At 37.6% G+C, this 19,720-nt stretch overlaps 1 protein-coding gene across 5 annotated transcripts in view; it reads left to right on the top strand.

Moving 5' to 3' along the window:
* Positions 1-19,720, top strand: part of LOC106058449 (uncharacterized) — a 73,510-nt gene that overhangs the window by 19,399 nt on the left and 34,391 nt on the right. The window lies entirely within an intron of this gene.

Genomic DNA, 19,720 nt, shown 5'->3' with positions numbered 1-19,720 from the left:
TATGTCCCTGGTTAGGTGGAACACACTTTGTCCAGTCTGTCCCTGGTTAGGTGGAACACACTTTGTCCAGTCTGTCCCTGGTTAGGTTGAACACACTTTGTCCAGTCTGTCCCTGGTTAGGTCGAACACACTTTTTCCAGTCTGTCCCTGGTTAGTTCGAACACACTTTGTCCAGTCTGTCCCTGGTTAGGTCGAACACACTTTGTCCAGTCTGTCCCTGGTAAGGTCGAACACACTTTGTCCAGTCTGTCCCAGGTTAGGTCGAACACACTTTGTCCAGTCTGTCCCTGGTTAGGTGGAACACACTTTGTCCAGTCTCTCCCTGGTTAGGTGGAACACACTTTGTCCAGTCTGTCCCTGGTTAGGTCGAACACACTTTGTCCAGTCTGTCCCTGGTTAGGTCGAACACACTTTGTCCAGTCTGTCCCTGGTTAGGTGGAACACACTTTGTCCAGTCTGTCCCTGGTTAGGTGGAACACACTTTGTCCAGTCTGTCCCTGGTTAGGTGGAACACACTTTATCCAGTCTGTCCCAGGTTAGGTGGAACACACTTTGTCCAGTCTGTCCCTGGTTAGGTGGAACACACTTTGTCCAGTCTGTCCCAGGTTAGGTCGAACACACTTTGTCCAGTCTGTCCCTGGTTAGGTGGAACACACTTTATCCAGTCTGTCCCAGGTTAGGTGGAACACACTTTGTCCAGTCTGTCCCTGGTTAGGTGGAACACACTTTGTCCAGTCTGTCCCTGGTTAGGTGGAACACACTTTATCCAGTCTGTCCCAGGTTAGGTCGAACACATTTTGTTCAGTCTGTCCCAGGTTAAGTCAAACACGCTTTGTTGATAACAGCCCAGTCAGTCCCTGGTTAGGTCAAAGTAAGAAAAGGCTAATCACAATATAAAAGCTGGATACAGAAACTAAATCAGTTCAAACAGTTTCTATAAACAAGTTCACAATAGAGAGTTGTATCAAGGAACATTTCTATAAACAAGTTCACAATAGAGAGTTGTATCAAGGAACACTCTATTTCGTGGTAGGACAGATAGGATGGTGAATATGTTTTTTTAATTTTTTTTTTTACTTTGGTCAGAAGTATTAAATTAATTTTGTTAAATAATTTTATGACTGTTAAATGTATTAAATCAATTAACTAATGAATACTATCACATTTTTATCGAACTTCTGACCTCTGTCTAACGAGCAATCTAGACAGTGACTTACTCGTCACTTTGTGTTCTGGGGCTTGGCTTCTATTTTTTTATTTTTTTTTATATTTTTTTTTGAGACTTAAAAAAAAAAAAGAAGCCAAGACTCTTTCATCCATAAACTAAATGAACCACTTTTCATTAGAACTGTTTTGGTGGTGTTTTTTTTTTAACAAACATTGATACTTTTATAACATCCACTCCTGTTCTGTGTCTCTCTCTGTCTCTCTCTGTGTCTCTCATTCTCTCCCCCTCCCTCCTCCTGAGGCCACTTCACTCACCTCCCATCGCTGCAGGTCAAGCATGAATGAAATGTGCGCCCGTGACTGTCACAGGGTGAGTGGCCCAGTCGTCCGGGGCGCCGAAGGAGAGCAAGGCTGCGGGGGTGGGGGGGGGGCGCGGAGGATGAAACTCGATTTAAGTAAAATAAAAAGGAAGAAATATGGCTTTTAAGGAAGAAGTCATCCTCCCCACCCTCCCCGTTCAATTCTACTGAGATTTGCTACGCTGCAAACACACATTTCGGGAGGTTGTTTGTTGTTGTTCATGTTCTCTTATATTTCTGGGGGCCATAGATAACGTCACATTTAATAGGCCGCTACGTTTAATAATAGTATTAGCTGAGGTTTTCATCTGCGCAAACAACTAATAATAGCTAGGTTGAGGGTTGATAAGGTAAATACTAATTTTTGTGAACATTTGAGCCCAGCAGATTTCCAATTCTCTAAGCTCTTCTGTTTGCAGCTCAACATTTTTTTTATATAGTCGGCAAACTTTGAAGTCAGATTGAGTGTCCTTGACATTGTTTAGTTTGTCGTGAAAATATCCAACTACGTTTATGTGCTGGAGGGTACACTTTAGTTTTCTGCTTTGCTTTGCGAATATTTTAAAAGATTGATTTGTTTGTTTAAAAAAATGTTTTTTTGTAAAATGTTTTACATGTTACCGATGTTCCTTCAGAGTTGAAGATAGTTTACTTCCTAGTCCAAACCTCCCGCAGGACGACGGGGGATGAGAGCGGGCAGGGTTTGAACACGGGACCATCGATAAATCCAAACGACAGTCTAGCGTCCAAACCACACGACCAGGCAGCCATCCAACCATTTGGATCCCAAACACACACACACAGGATTGTTTTAAATAGATCATGTTATCGTGTCGTTTTTCAATGTAGTGTAAAGACTTTTGTTTTCTTGACCAGTATTTGATGATTAGCAAATTTTAAAAAAGTCAGTCAAAGGTTTATGTGCCCCTCATTTGTATTCAGACCCGACTACATGCAAAGCAGTATTAAATACATTTTGAAATAGTAACTATACATATTGCTTTAGCCATACTTTTTACAAATTTATATCAACTCACTCTGTCTGTCTGTCTGGTAAAATGTTTTGTACACGTTATTTCTTCCACACCCAATCTTAAATCAAGCAAAAATTTTGCACAAGTGTTTCTTTTAACTGACAACACAAGAATCTATTTTAAAAAATGAAACAATTAGTTTATTTACTATTGGTAATACATTTTTTTGGATTGATGTCTCATAATAGGTAAAGAAATGGTAATTGACTGAAGTGGTATAAGCTGAATTAGTCCCCTTTATAGGTCGTGTCGTCTCAGTCTTAGTGAACACAACATGAAAAATAGGACGAGACTATAGAAACAATAGATAACTATACAATCTTCCATGTTCATAAGCTCTCCACTAGCAGATAGGTTAACGTGTTGGTTTGGGAATCTTAAGAAGGCTTGAGACATGAGTTCCAATACAGGTCGTTCCCCTTTTTTTTAACTTTTATAAATGCATTTTCAATCTAGATATGTTACAAATTTAATTACATGAATGATCGAAAATTGATACAAGTACGCTAAATATAGCCTAAGCTTTGTTTTTTAAAAAGGTATTTAAAACAATTTTCTTATTTCCTTTGTCGTTGTCTCTCATTTCTTTTGATACATGATATGAATCAAGACTAATTAAATGGTTCAGTGCCATTTATAAGTTCAGCATCCGTAGTGCTCTATAAGCATATGTCATTAGTGATATCTTTTATTCCATTATTAATCTTGTGCCAGCTTAGTGTGTTTAGGTAGGTTCAGCTTGGTGTGTTAAGGTAGGTCTTTAAAATTAAAATAAACTGTATCTATAAAGGACAAAGAAAGAAAAAGAAACAAAATGGTGAAGCGTTGGCTTCCGATACGAGGGGTCTGAGCTCGATTCATTGTGAAGACTGGGATTTGATTCAAGGTATTAATGTCGACCCCAAGTCTTACAACTTTAATGGGTACTTGATATAATAATAAATGGCTCTAAATCAACACCGATAACAGTAAACTCAGGTGTACCTCAAGGAACAGTCTTGGGTCCACTACTATTTTTAATTTACATAAATGATTTACCAAATTGCATTAGTTCAGGAACAAAAGTCAGATTATTTGCAGACGATTGCATAATATATAGAACAATAAAAACAACACAAGACACAGATATTTTACAAAGAGAATTAGATGAACTACAGAAATGGGAATCAAATTGAAGCATGTCTTTCCACCCAGAAAAATGTCAGTTGTTAAGAGTAACAAAAAAACTAAAACAAATTAATTCCACTTATCTTATTCATGGCAAACCAGTAACACAGACTAAAAACGCAAAATACCTAGGTGTTATAATAAATGAAAAACTATCATGGAATCCACATATTGATGAAACTACAAAAAAATCAAACAAAGCATTAGGATTTATTAAAAGAAATTTCTATAAATCAAATAAGAACATAAAACTAAAATGTTATTTAACCTTGGTTAGGCCAATAATAGAATATGCATCCTCCGTTTGGGACCCCTCAACTCAAGAAAACATTAAGAAACTGGAACAGACACAAAATAGAGCAGTGAGATTCATAACAAACGAATATTCACATTTGACTAGAGTAACACCTTTAGTAAAATCACTAAATTTAGAAAGCCTTCAGGACAGAAGACTCAAAAGTAAAGTAGCAATCATACATAAAACACTGAACCATAATCTTCAAATACAAAAACAAAATTTAATAAAATACTCTGAAATACACAAAGATAAAGGCACATTCCTCGTCCCATATGCTAGGACAAATTTGTACAAATACTCCTTCTTCTTTAGTGCTATTAGAGCATGGAATGGGTTGCCTGAGCTAGCCAGGAAAACCAGTGACTTGGCAGAATTTAAGTCATTGGTTAATATGCATGACTAAATGCATGACGCGTAGGACGTAATCATCTTCTTTTTTGAAGTAACGTCTGTATTATATAAGATAAGATAAGAAGATTGTCTTTGTGCTGGCCACATGACACCCTCTCTAACCGTCGGCCATAGACAGATGGACCTTACAACATATTCCTTCATAGGTCTGTAGGAGGTACTTTTAATTTGTACTGTGATGGTTGAATAAACTGAAAACTTTGTGACATTTTTTTTTGAAGTTTAAATATAGTTCAAATTTGATAGACCTAATCACAAGACTATGGCCTTTGATTTTAGTACAGCCACCAGATCTAATATAAGTGCTAATTTGAAGAAACATTTTCTTCTGGATTCTTCTCCTCACGAATAAAATGGAAAAAGACTGGATAAGTGTCACTTTTTTTCACCCCTCTTGACCCGGATGTGGGTGCTCTCCCGCTGAGGTGGCGGTAGAGGTGACGCGCTCCCTGGAGATTCCATAGAGACTGCATCTCCTAAGCAAACATTGGTGCCTGAAGAAACGTCTCTTGACTCAATGGCGCTGATTGCTGGCTCCTGTGGCAAGCCCGCGGCTCGAGATCACGTGATTTCCACTTGTATTTGTTGCTTCTTTGACTTCTTTTCGTGCTTCTTATTTTTTCTTCACCCCCCCCCCTCTCTCTCTCTCTCTTTCTCCTTTTCCTCACTATGCCACTCTTTAATACAATATCCGCCATGTCCGAACCAAAAGGAAAATTATCCTCTTGGACATCCCAAAGTAAACTTTTCCTCAACGATCCATTCCTTGAATTTTGATTTCTTCGTTTCGATATATTTGTTGGACGCGTACCAGATTTCTAAGCAGTTTTCTGTCCAATGTTAAAGTGAACAAACTTGTATTTAGAGACGATTCAGCACATGAGTCCCCGAGTCACAAACTGAAATTCGGTTACTTTTCCCCATACATTTATGGTACGATAACTAGGCAATGAAAACGCCTGCCTTTAAATGGTATTCGATAAAATCTACTGGTAGGTGAAATTTGTTTTAATCTTTAGCAATTTTAGACACAATCTTCTTTGTAAAATTTAATTCAATGTCTTTAAGATTTTAAACTTTTTGGTGTATATGCTGTACAGGCTGTATTGATAAACAACATTTTTTGGTGTATATGCTGTACAGGCTGTATTGATAAACAACATTTTTTAAAACCAATAAGTTTGTTTTATAATGTAGTTGGCAGGCAGTGGTCGTTCAATATGACGTCCTTGACCAATCTTCCTATTTTCATTCTCTTACGTTTTCTTTCGATTCCATTATATCGCCTCCACATTTCTCTTTTGTTCTCTCTCTCAAAAAGTAAAGTTCCCTTTCAGACCTTGCGATCTATAGGATAGATGATGTAAAGGTCATCTGTTTCTTTGACCAACATTTAACGTGGAGGGTGTCATGTGGCCAGCACAATGACCAACCAAACGCCTTTACTTCCCCCAACTAAAGTCAGGTACCCGTTGGAGTCGGGTAGACGCCTTAAAACCCCCGAAATTTACAATCCCAGTGTTTACCAAGATTCGAGCCCAGGACCCCAGGTTCGGTAGCCAAGTGCTTAAGAGCTCAGCCACCACTCCCCTTTTCTCTCTCTTATTGAATTGTATTAAGTTCTTAAAACTCAAAGCGTAAAGAGCAGGTTAATGTGATTAATCTTTAGTGTGAAAATCTTTACAGAATAATTCCTTATATCAGCAAATAAAAATATTCCTATTTGGTATGATTTTCACATTAGTAATATAACAATCGTTAATATTGTACTTTTTTTCATGAATTTGTCAAGTATTCATATGGGCCTATTTGTTTTTTATTTTTTTTTAATGTTATATTTTGGTATTGATTCGGTATACAAACATTATTTTTCTATTTGTATATTGAATCAGTATCATTTTTTATCATCTGAATGACTTTTTTTTTTTGGATTCCTTTCTAAGATTCTTCATGATAGTCAAAGTTTGTTTCAAAAGTATAAACTAGTGCCATTGAAGCTACTCTCGGTACTAATTACTCTCTGACTCTGCCAGCTCTCGTCCCAAGCCCAGGGTAGAGCTTTTTATTGCAATCCATTCATTCTTGGGGCTAGACCAAAATGACCTTTCCTCCCCTCCATTTCCAAACCAAACATTCTGAGATGGCCAGAGTGGCCAGAGTGGCCACACCATCACCAGCCTCAGCTTCAAGCGGTAGTGATGACTTGAGAACGTAGGCGTTTGGTAACGCAGAAACAGAAAGAAATATGATAGGTGGGCGAAGATTAGATAGGTGGACGACGATAAGATAGGTGGACGACGATAAGATAGGTGGACGAAGATAAGATAGGTGGACGAAGATAAGATAGAGGGACGAAGATAAGATAGGTGGACAAAGATAAGATAGGTGGGCGAAGATAAGATAGGTGGACGAAGATAAGATAGGTGGACGAAGATAAGATAGGTGGGCGAAGATAAGATAGGTGGACGAAGTTACCATGAGATGCACCCTAACCCTAACCCTAAGTCATAAATGTCTCAAAAACATTAATTTGTATTCATTTGTGTCATTAATGAGGTTTCAAATCTAAATGAGACCATTTTTTTGTCTTTATAATTTACTAGCTTTGGGTAATGCAGAAATGAATGGTTAAAAAGTGCATTACAATGTTAAAAACCTAGCCCAAACTGAATTGAATTATTCAGATTCTACTTTCACTTCCACTAACACACCAGACAAACAGGTTAACGCATCCACGTCCAGACCAAATGCTACTGTTGAGCGATCAAGGTTATGAAGAAGTTGTATATAGTTCATGATCATTTACACTGTTCATTGTAATATACCCGCTGGAGTTCATCAATTATAAAGTCGTAGTAGCAGATATAGGAGCAAAAGCGAGTGGTCAAAACTACATCAGTTTTTCATGTTCATTACAAAAAGTGAAGGTCTAAAATAGTGTTGGTGTGTTTACCAGCTGACAGATCAGCTTGAGTTCCTATTGTTTTGATGTTTTTATGTCCAACACTATATACTTTAAGCTGGGCTAATCAACAATGTTGCTGGACATCACTCAATCATCCTCACGTTGCGTATAAGACGTGAGCTTGGCGCCATTGTATACAGGTCCAAAGGAACTTTATTAGTCTGACCGTTTCTCCTCATCACCATCGGAGAAACCTTCACAAGTGGGCAGAACTGCATCGGCTTCCAGATGTTAACCTGTCATGAAACCAAATTTGAAGCCAAACAGCATTGTAGTGAGCTCATGAGGAATTAAATGAACTGTACGACATTTGTTTAAAAGGAAACCTCAGAATTTGCGCTATTCAATTTTAGCTTTGTCATCATAGGAATCCTTGGGCCTCTTTTCTTTGCCTGTTTTTTGGGCTTTATAAGCCTCTTTTTTTTTTGCCCTCCTGCCTCTATTTTGGGCTTTTAAATTTGTTTTTTATTATAAGTTTTCACATTTCACAAATATTAAAGTATAAAGAATTAAAATTAAAATTTGAAATATGATTAATCCATACTTAATTAGTAATTAAAATAGTGAATCTACATAAATAGTAGGTCAAAAGTTCAAGATTAATGAAAACAAACAAAACTTGATCTGTCTTGTGAAGATTAGTCTCCGGACTTGTTTGTCTGTTGATAAACTTTTGAGTCCATCTGATGTAATGTAATTAATAGTTTAAATATTCCTTTCAAGTTAATATTTCTCATTTTCCCCCATTTGATTTGATTTTTTTTAAAGTTAATTTCTTTTTATTCAGTACTGAAGAGATCACATTACCAACAAAATATAAGACCGCAACAATAATAAAGAAAACAATTCTTAAATACATTTCAATTAATTTTATTGCTTATTTAATTGGTTTTTCTAATATGAATCTATGAAAGTTTTGCATTTGTTGTTATACATATACAATATATACTTTTATATATGTATAACTTTTTTGTAAGCAATAGTTTTTGCATTACTTTTGTTTTTAATTCGTAGTTATACGATTCTTTAGAGATAATTAACAAGACATTTTTCTGTGAGTCCTAGTGTATTACTCCTCTACTAATTCTCTTGTCTTCTGCAAGCTTCGATTTCTTAAATCGGAAAAACCTGAAAATACACTAAAATAACGTTGTAAACACTAAAGTATAGCATGGCTTGGTCTGACTGGGGTTTTTCTGTTTGGGCTAGCATCAAGAAAGAAACAAAACTCCGGGGATGTTTCTCAGCCTCATCATGGTGCCCTGGTGGGAAATGTCCCTAAGACAAGGCTTTATTAAGCAAGAACCACACATGAACTACACATGAACCACACATGAACTACACATGAACCACACATGAACCACACATGAACCACACATGAACTAGTAAGCAGTGAGACATTTCAGTGTTGGCATTTGAACCGAGACTTAAGTTTTTAGGTTAGAAGATGTACAATAATAAGCTGGTATTTGTTTTCAACACCAGAAGTAGAAATAATTGTCCATTTCTAGAAAACTGACCATAACATCTTTATTAGTTTCTATCTGAAAAACAAATTGAATTAGCATTCTGTTGATGGAAAAGTCATTTACAAAAGGTATTCTACAACACTTTGATCATTTGGGCCCATTGTAAATGGCTGAATTCAGAAAGTACCTTTGTTATCCAGCAGATGACAAGAAGAAAGCGAAATGAAAGCCACCAATGGAACCACTCCAAAGTGAGAAAATAGATTGGGTAGTTTCCAATTAGCTTTGATTTAGTAAGAAATCAAAGTCTAGACAGTAACTTGTCTATTGTCAAACATGTCCTGAAATGTAGGAAAATAACCACAAAAAAACAACAAAACAAGAAAGAAAACCCTGCTTGCCCTACCATTGACTAACTTTCGAATGCGAAGTCAAGACTCTGTTATTATTTCTTTTATTATTGTATACTGAATGTCATAAAATCCACCATGCATTTTTTATTTTTACAAAGCCTGTATCAACTCACTCTGTCTGGTAAAAAGTATGTACACGTTATTTCTCCCACACCCACTCTTGGATCAAGCTGAAACTTCGCACAATTATTCATCGACATAGACAAGACATGAATCAATAATAAAAAAAAAGTAACCAATTAGACAATTAATTACTGGTATTTCATTATTTTGTTTAATAGTAACAAGGAAAACTAATAGGCTACTTCAGTATTCACATATTGGCTAAATTTGTTGGGCTTAGTACCTTTAAATAGATATTCTCCCTCACGCATTCTCCGATCAAGTTGATACTTTAAACAATTGACATGGACAGTCAGAGCATGGACAGTAAGCTCAGGGACAGAATATGGTCATTCAGCTCATAGACATTCAGAACATGGACAGTCAGAGAATTGACAGTCAGATCACGGACAATCCATTTCTGGACACTCAGAACATGGACAGTCAGAACATGGACAGTAAGCTCATTGCCAGTCATCTCATGGCCAGTCAGAACAGGACATTCAGCTCCTGTGTACAGGAACACAGGAACATTTACACTGAAGGCCGTGACTAGCATCTCCTGCCTCCATCCTGACAGCCGTCACAGCTTTTGTTTTCGTATCACTTTATTCCCCGCACCTTTTTTTATTTCGTTGAATGTTTGTTTACATCCCTCCCGCCCCCCACTCTCTTTTGTTGTTGTTTTTCCTCTTTCCTTTCCTTGTCTTGTTTGTGCGACAAACCAATTACCAGCTTGTCTAGCTCGAGCATAGAGGAGTGTCACAGGAGCTCAGCAGCTTGTTTGCTAACAGTAATGGCCACAGCGTCGGAAACCGAGGTCGGAAGCGATTTCTTTCTAAACACTCATTGTATAAACAGACAAGATACAAAACGAAACTGTTGGAGAATTGGATAGTAAAAAAAGGGGGAGGTGGTGGTGGGGATAGGCCAGGCAACGACAGGGGCCTACAGGGAGCTGGCTGCAAACCTGTGAGATTGTAAGCGTGGCATTCGTGTTGGATGTTAGGGAAGGGGGGGGGGGGAGACAGACAGAGGTTCGAAGCAAAAAGTCAGAACAATTCAGGATATCACAGATCCACTAATGCGAAAAACGGTACTGTCAACATAGACACAATGGAATGAAAAAGTCCGTCACACACTGACCATAGAACAATGGGAAGAGGAAAAAAAATAGGTTTAATGGATCACATAGCCTAGAGTTGTGTAGAAATAGTAATACACTCAAAGCTGAACACACACTCACACACACACACAAACACACATGCTTTAACTTACATCAACACACAAACACACATATCGATGGCTGGATTTAGGAATAGTACTCTCTAATATAGAAATCGGAATCAGGAAATCTCGTCTCGCTCCTGTGTGCGAGAGTTTGAACGATATAGAAAACAACAGCCACACCAATTTCTTTATTTTAAATTATCATCTTATTTACTTCTGATGAAAACACTGAAGCTAGAAACATCTTTCAGACGTGTCCCACTTGGATCATCTTTAAATAGGAAATAGAACCTGTTGAGAATTCTGAACCTAACAGAATTCAAGCGAGAATTAAAATAATCTTTGAAAAGCTCCTATTCTATTCTATTCTATTCTAAATCTTTTTTTCATTGCTGAACTTTTTTTTCCACTAGGGGACGTTGGGAAGCTTAAAAATTTCAACGTATGCGTATCGGCTGTTGGATAGAGTATGATGGGTTTCGATTAATGACTTGTGGTTGGGGCTCGTTGGTTTCGGTTCGATGGTTTGGGCTCGATGGTTTGGGCTCGTTGGTTAGGGTTCGATGGTTTGGGCTCGATGGTTTGGTCTCGTTGGTTTGGGTTCAATGGTTTGGGCTCGATGGTTTGGGCTCGTTGGTTTGGGTTCGATGGTTTGGGTTCGATGCATTGTGTTAGGTTGTTTGGTTTTGATAGGTCTTGTAGGTTTGTGGAGTTTGAGGCGCTCTTTATAACTTTTACCATTCAACTCATGTACTCACTCTACGTCTAAGTCTATCTCATTGGTTATATACGGTTATAAGTTTATATGACCCTAGGATTAAATTTTTTTTTAAAGAACGTAATTCATTTGAATAAAAACATGTTGAGTTGAAGTAACATAAATGAGAAAACAATAAATGTCAAAACAAAACAAAAATATTACCCCCAATTGTTATCGTTATTGTTTTTTTTTAATTTTAATAGCTAATGATGATAGTTTAGCCTATATGTATATATATAGTTGGCCGGCTTCAGTCGTAGAAAGACTATAGTTAATCTTCAACACTTTGTCATGTGTCAGTGGAGCTCTATTTGGAAGAGAAACTCCCATCCACATATATCGCAGGTTCAGTTGGCTCTTGCTTAATGGTGGTCCTTATAAATTAGAATGTACGTCATCTGTTTGGGGAGCAGTAATTATTAGTAATAGTGGATAGTTTTACAAATAGTGTATTCTTCTGAAAATAGGTTTTCATTTTTATTTTATAAGCTAAACGGTTCGCTCCCAGAAGATAATAGTACCCGCTACACAGGAGTTTGCAGACTGCAAAATAACAAATTGATTTTCAATATCTTATGTTGTTTTTGAGATCTTAACGTGACCAACGGAGGAACTGACAGACAGCTTACAGAAAAGTAAATAGCGACTTTTCCTCTTTTGGGGGCCACTAAAAACACACAATTTGTTTGAGTCGAAAATGTTCAAATCCAAAATATTGTAACTCGTGTTTGTGTTATTAATGTCAGACCGACTAATGATTGGAAAATGTCTATTAGTCATTTGAGATCTGGATAAAGTGTCCGAGTTAATCCAATTTTAAATTGGTTTCTGGGATCAGTAAAAATTTTTCTTTGTTTTTATATGATTCGTATGTTCCTTTAAAATTTAAAACTATCACATTGGAGCCCAAAACTAACAGAATGGCACTGGGACAGTTCGAACCCGGGACTATTGAGACAACAGTTCGTATTGCGTACCGCACAAGCAGGCAGGCGACTAGTCTTTGTGCAGTACATACAACACCAGGGGCGGACTGGGTATCAAAATCGGCCCGGGCATCACCATATAAACCGGCCCACAAATGGCATGTCATATATTTTCGGTGTGGGGGGAGGGGTTAAACCCCCGCCGCAATATATATATATGTTTTAGTGTGTGTATATGTAATTAATCTTCATCACATTCTTATCTTTCATTCTTTTAAACGTTTTTTCTACTATAGAATACTCTCTTCCTATAATTAGTGAAAGGTAGTACACACCGCCAAGGGACAGCTACAGCTAGGAAGTCTGGGGGAGCGCCGTAAGCTCATTCGCCCCGGATCCGAGCATTATTTCCGATATTTTAAGCTTTAAAAAATGCATATTCTGAGGTACCTACAGTGCAATTAGCCTGCTACTCTTCCGCTAAAAAAATCAAAAACTATATCTTCTATTCACTGGAGTCCAGCGACTGGTAGAAAATGGTAAAATGCTTTAGTTTTGTATTGGAAAGAGGGGGGGGGGGAACCACAAAACCACTTTTGGCTACGCTCATGAAATTTGGTGACTCTTTTTTGCTTAAGTTGGCTGCACTGGTGCAGTAAATAAAGTTTCCCTTTTAGACAATGAGATCTGAGGCCAGTGATGGTTTGAATTCCTCCCCTCTCGGCTACGCCCATGTATTTTATCATAGGTGTAAGCCTAATGCTATTCAAAGTATATAAAGTTTGATAACGCATCGAAAACTGGATGAATGCTTTTGTAGGCTTACATAATGTATTCTATTTATAGATCTACATGTATGTAGTCTGAAAACTATAAACACTACAATATCAGCCTTAATGAGTTTCAAACTTTTCGGTATTACTTATAGATTACAGACGTTACTTCAAAAAAATAAAAAATTAGGTCCTACGCATTTCACGTGTCAATCTAGTCATGCATGTTGATCTGTGACTTAAAATATGCTAAGTCATTGGTTTTCCTGCCTGACAACCCATTCCTTTAAAGTGGTATTACCACAAATACAAAACTAGGGGTCTATCGAGCCGTCGTCCTCCTCCACATTGCTCTATGCCTCAGAAACATGGATAGTGTACAGTTAACATGCAAAGAAACTGAATCACTTCCACATGACATGTCTGTGAAAAATACTGAATGTCAAATGGCAAGACAAAATACCAGATACTGAAATCCTTCAAAGAGCGGGTCTGCAAAGCATCCACACACCCTGATGCAGTCCCAGCTGCGATAGGCAGGACACGAATGCAGAATGGAAAACCACCACATCCCTAAACGACTTGTATGGCCAACTAAACGAAGGAAAGCGCTCTTAAGGTGGTCAAAGAAAACGCTTCAGGGACACCCTCAAAGCTTCTCTGAAGGCGTTCAGCATAGACTTATCCACCTGGGCGACAGAGGCACATGACAGAGCATCATGACGTCGCGCTGTGAAAACCGGCGCACAGGTTGCTGAGGAAAAGAGAACAAAGCTGGCAGAAGAAAAAACGCCAGAGAAGAAAAGCAAGGCCAATGGCACTAGCTCCAGCTGGAATAGCCTGCCTAGTGTGCGGCCGAACATTCCGGGCTCACATAGGTCTCACCAGCCACACGAGGAGACATAAAACCCCAGTGCAAAGCCCTCAGCCCAAAGTGGTCATAATCGAACTACGATGGACGAACTATATATATTCCTTTAAAAGATAAGAGAAAGCAGAACGGTTTAAGAGGTACTTCTAAATGTGAAAAGCTCTTGCTTCGTCCTAGTACATTCTCAAAAACGAGATTTGAATATGAATGTATTATTTAAAATATAAATGATTCTAATCTCCTTTCATTAAATATCGGATGTGACAGCGCTATATAATAGTAGATCTATATAAAGTATTGTAATTATTGTAATAATTTTCATCATCAATGACTTCATACTATGCATAAGTTTGCCGTTAATCACAGTGGTATAAAATTGATTTAGATCTAGATTTATGTATTAATTAAATAATATATATTTTTTTGTAAGCCTTAAGTGTAGTATTTTTAGATCTATGTTATTACAAATAAACAACAATAAACTTACTTTTTCTTTTCAAATCGCAGATAGTAGAACTTTATACCCATATTGAGCTATGAATAAATTGGGTGGTTTGCAATTTCGCGGCTGTGTGCATGTGTTTTGTTAAAGAGCTAATTGTCTCCCCTTTAGCCGCGTTATATCAATATCTTCTAACTTATCCTCTCCCATCCCTCTTTCTCGTTAACTTTCATGGAACCATCAAAAGACGGGTGAGGGAAGGAGCAAAACAAAAATAGGCGGGCCATCAAAGGCCCATGCCGACCAGCAAAATGATTAGGCCAAACACAGTCTCGAAGACAGAGTAGTGTTGAAGGCCATGCCGCTCGTGCATAGCAGAAAGTACGGTCTAACGTTTTACAAATGATAATACGTACAGTGTATAGTGTAATTCTTAATTAAATTATATTCTTATTGAATTTCAAACAAAATTAATTGTAATAATAATTTAAAAAAAAAACAACAAGAAAACGTGTTCGGGCCTTTGTGTCTTGTTGCTGTCACTTTTTTAAAAGTTGTCTGCATTGATTTTTTTTCTTTGGTCGCTACCAGACCGGCCCATTTGGTACCGGCCCACCGGGCATTTGCCCGTTTCCCCATATAGCCAGTCCGCTTCTGTACAACACCCTAGTTGGCCTATTTGATACCTTAACTGACCTAAAAACTGATTATGTAGGAAACTTGTGTAAATTGTCAATACTTATATCAAATTGTTTTGTTTTGTTTTTAAAAAGAAGTGTAAGAATTTGAACACGATTTGGCACTAAGGCAATGACACAAATCTTTAGAACTAAAGCAATGACCAAGTTCCATTGGTTTGAGTTAGATGTCCAATATTTGCACATTTTCTACACAATTTAACATCGACCCACTAACAATTAACATCTTACAATTTTGCGTGTCCTTCAATTACTAAGCCATACAAACTTCAGACCCAGGCGGTCATTCGACTCCAGGCGTCTAGGGCGACGCGTTGCACCAAATTCGAGAAGTTATTTCCCCAAGGCGAAATACACCCTCCTTTATGGCGCGTTTTAAACATCCTCTCGCAATATCCAAGCCGGGTTTCCTCTCTGGGAAGTCTCAGCCTCTCTCTTTCTTTTTCTCTCCCTCTCTCCCTCTCTTTTTTATCTCTTATTCCCATAGCAGAAAATAAAGCTTTGCGGTTATACGCCATTCATCCATTTCCCATCTTGTGCTAAATCCGGTAGCAATATTGTCGCTTCGCGCAGGCGTGGAAATTCGATTTCGAACTTCCGTTTCCAGGTAGTGCAAATTATATTTTATTTTATAGGCGGGTTGTGAGGGGGGGGGGGGGGAGGTAGAGAGAAGAAAAATGCAAACGGACCCAAGTAATTAATTGTGATACGAAGATATCTGAATGCGAACAAGCATTATGCAAAACAGAGGGAGACTGTGGCGAACTGGAGTGGACTAACTGCTACATTAATGTAGGCCTTAGGTGGACATTGACAGAGGAAATGGACAGGCACACACGCAAAAATAAAGATAGTGCAAAAGAGAATAGGCTGATTATAGAACTTAAAAAAAAAAAGGGTTGGAGTAATGAAAGGTAAAAAGGGGCAATAATCCACTTGACATTATATTTGAGCAAAAAAATGGTCAAGGGGGTCGTAAATCTGGTAAAATCATTATCTAATCGATGCCGTTTATTGAAAGAGCTATTATAGGGACACGCTGAGAGAAGACCTCACTGTTGATGTTGGACTATGGTCAGGAAACGCCATGCATACTCGGCCACTGTCATTAAGTCTGAAATAGTAAGGACCAGCCTTTCTTCAGCACATTAATCTATCATTTAGTTTATAGAGTAACGCTGGCCTTTGTGTTTATATAACTTAACCCCAAACAACTCTTATTGTAGTTTTTTTTAAAGCATGTAACAATGACGTGGTAGGCACTATAGGAGAGGGGGAGTAGTGGACGAGTGGTAATGCCACATGACAGCCTCGGGTCATAGAAACACCTGACCGTTACATCATCTAACTGCAAGGTCTGAAAGGGGTACTTAACTTTATTTTTTATAAAGCTTGTATCAACTCCCCCTGTCTGTCTGGTGAAAAGTATGTACACGTTATTTCTCCCACACACAATTAAGTTAAAAGTTTAAACTTTGCACAATTATTTCTTTTACCTGACAATAAAAGAATCAATACAACAATTAACCAATTAGTTAATAAACTATTGGTAATTAATTTTTGTTTGTTTGGTATATTGAACAAGGGAAAGAAATCGTACTTGACAGATGAGGTGGTATAAGTTGAATTAGTCCCCTTGAGGACTTGAGCCCTGTGTGAACATTTCTTTTTATATGGATTAAAAAAAAATAAAACGATCCTGTAAACATTCACCAAGATACCCCCCTCCCCCTTCTTCCCTTCCCTTTCCCAACTGAGCCAGACAAGTGATAGGATCATAGCGCATTGAGACAAGTGATAGGATCATAGCGCATTGAGACAAGTGATAGGATCATAGCGCATTGAGACAAGTGATAGGATCATAGCGCATTGAGATAAGTGATAGGATCATAGCGCATTGAGACAAGTGATAGGATCATAGCGCATTGAGACAAGTGATAGGATCATAGCGCATTGAGACAAGTGATAGGATCATAGCGCATTGAGACAAGTGATAGGATCATGGCGCATTGAGACAAGTGATAGGATCATAGCGCATTGAGACAAGTGATAGGATAATAGCGCAGTGAGACAAGTGATAGGATCATAGCGCATTGAGACAAGTGATAGGATCATGGCGCATTGAGACAAGTGATAGGATCATAGCGCATTGAGTCAAGTGATAGGATAATAGCGCAGTGAGACAAGTGATAGGATCATAGCGCATTGAGACAAGTGATAGGAGCATAGCGGATTGGGAAAAGCTAAAAGCTAAACACAAACAACCGGTGAAAAATATTTCTATGGCACTGATTTATATTTCTAGGTGAATCACACATGACACTTGATATAAGCTTTGATTTTTTAAAGTTATTTTAAAATGTTTTTCTCTTGTGCTTAAAGTACCTAGCTGAGAACCAAATTTTACCAAATTTCTAAAAGTGCAAAATTTCGCGACTCTATTACCTCCCTCCACCCAAGCGGGAGAGCCTGTTACACTTTTGCTTATTAATTAATTGAAACGTCTGTATGCGTTCTCACTGGTGGGGGGGGGGGGGGGCAATTAATTTGCTCTATGAAAAAAGCGAAATAACAAGAACAATAACCTCCCCCCCCACCCCGTGATTCTTAAAAGTGAAAAAAAAATTTTTGACTGAGTTGCCATTTTCTTTTCCTTTCCTTTATGTCTACCGAACGCCTTTCATTTCTGCTGTTTGCCTTTCATGGAAAACGGAAAGCGTCTATTGTCCCAATGATTGCCGTGCCCTTAACTGACGCCCGCACTCATTGTATTGGAAACATTCTAGTATCGATAGAAAAATATAAAATTATTGGCTGCAATTTTGTAATGGATGTAAAAAAAAAAAAATTGGAGATGCAGAAAAAAGAATGCTTTGGGCCTGGAAGGAAGCTTGGTTGGTTGGTTGGGTGGTTGGTTGGTTGCCATTGATTAGTGGCGAATGCTGTGTGGATGACAAAAGTGACTTGGCCAATTCTGTTTTCCCAATTGTGTATGTCTTTGTATGATCATTTGAAATAATCATTTATTTCTAATAGTTTCACATATATTTCTAATAGCCTGAAGTAGAGTTCTAATTGTTTTACATATAGTTCTAATAGTTTCACATATAGTTCTAATAATTTGATATATAATTCTAATATTTTGATATATTGTTCTAATACTTTGATATATTGTTCTAATATTGTTGCACATAATCTAAAAAGCTTTTACTTAAGTGTGATTTAAGTTGCGATTAGACTTTTTATTTGTCTTTAAGCGTCCTTGGTTACACTTCTGATGTACCAAGGTCGTGACCCCATTTTTTATTTCTCACTCATATGATTAGAAACTTAGATAATCCTGATATAGTAATTAAGAATTTTTTTTTTAATTTTCATAATTTTTTAAATTAAAAAGCATTATTTAACTTCTTATCTTATATATTTAAGATGCTACTTCAAAAAAAAAAAAGATAATTATTACGCCTTACGCATTTCATGTGTCAATCTAGTCATTCATATTAATTAATGACTTAAACTCTGCTAAGTCATTGATTTTCCTGGCTGATTCCATTCTCTACTGGCATTTGGGAAAAAGGAGAACTTGTACGAATTTGTTCTAGCGTATGGAATAAGAAATGTGCTTTAATCTTTGTGTGTTTCTGAGTTTACTGATAACTGAAATTAAACAAGTCCGAGTCTAGAAAGAAATGTATGCTTAAGAATCCTTTGAGACGCTGTCACCCAATACAATAGATAAAAATTTTAAATACTTTTCAACACTCAAAGATAAAGCTCATTATAGACCCAACAGTGGGCAAAAACATTGCTTCAACATCAGAAAATAGATGACTATTTTCTCTCTTCTTACAATAGGACTTTTAAAAAAAATAAAAAAATTCCCCTTTCAGACCTTGCGATCTATGGGGCAGATGATGAAAGGTCATCTGTTTCTATGGCCCACGGTTAAAGAGCGTGTCGTGTGGCCAGCACAACGACCAACCGCCTTTACTTTTCCCCAACTTATGTCCGGTACCCTTTAGAGCTGGGTTGACTCATAGGCGCCCAAAGATCCCGAAATTAAAAATCACAGTCTTCACCAGGTTTCGAACCCAGGACCCTCGGTTTGGAAGCCAAGCGCTTTACCGCTCAGTCACTGCGTCTCCACAATATGACTTACTTGACTTAGAGCTAAGTTCGGAAATCCCCTTCCTATTGGTGAAAAAAGTTATTTCACTAACCGTTGGTGAAGCTTTCAAACCTGTATCTAATATCATTAAAGGATACTGAAAGCACTGTACAGTTCAAATGCCTATTGCTAACATAAGTTATGACATTGAAAACCTCTGTTTGTTTGCAAACGACATACTTCTCTACACAGGTGGACGGGTCAACTTTGCTTGGAAATAAAGAATTATTATTGGCATATGTTGGATTAAAAGGTCCACGAAGAACTCCTCATCGCGAAAAATTAATTGACATTCGAAGGGAATCAATGTCTCATGTTTTGAAAGACTGCTTTATAAAACAAGGTATATTTTATTAATTATATTATCACTCACAAAGGATTGACTCCTGCCATGGTTGGGTACAAGCGTGGATTTGAAAACAAAATGTCCTCGGAGTGTTAGCAATACACTACATTATACAGTTGTT

This window comes from Biomphalaria glabrata, chromosome 7 (genome assembly GCF_947242115.1).
Source record: "Biomphalaria glabrata chromosome 7, xgBioGlab47.1, whole genome shotgun sequence".
Classification (NCBI taxonomy): domain Eukaryota; kingdom Metazoa; phylum Mollusca; class Gastropoda; family Planorbidae; genus Biomphalaria; species Biomphalaria glabrata.
The sequence above is the reverse complement of the archived record's forward strand: the minus strand, read 5'-3'. Positions and strand labels throughout refer to the sequence as shown.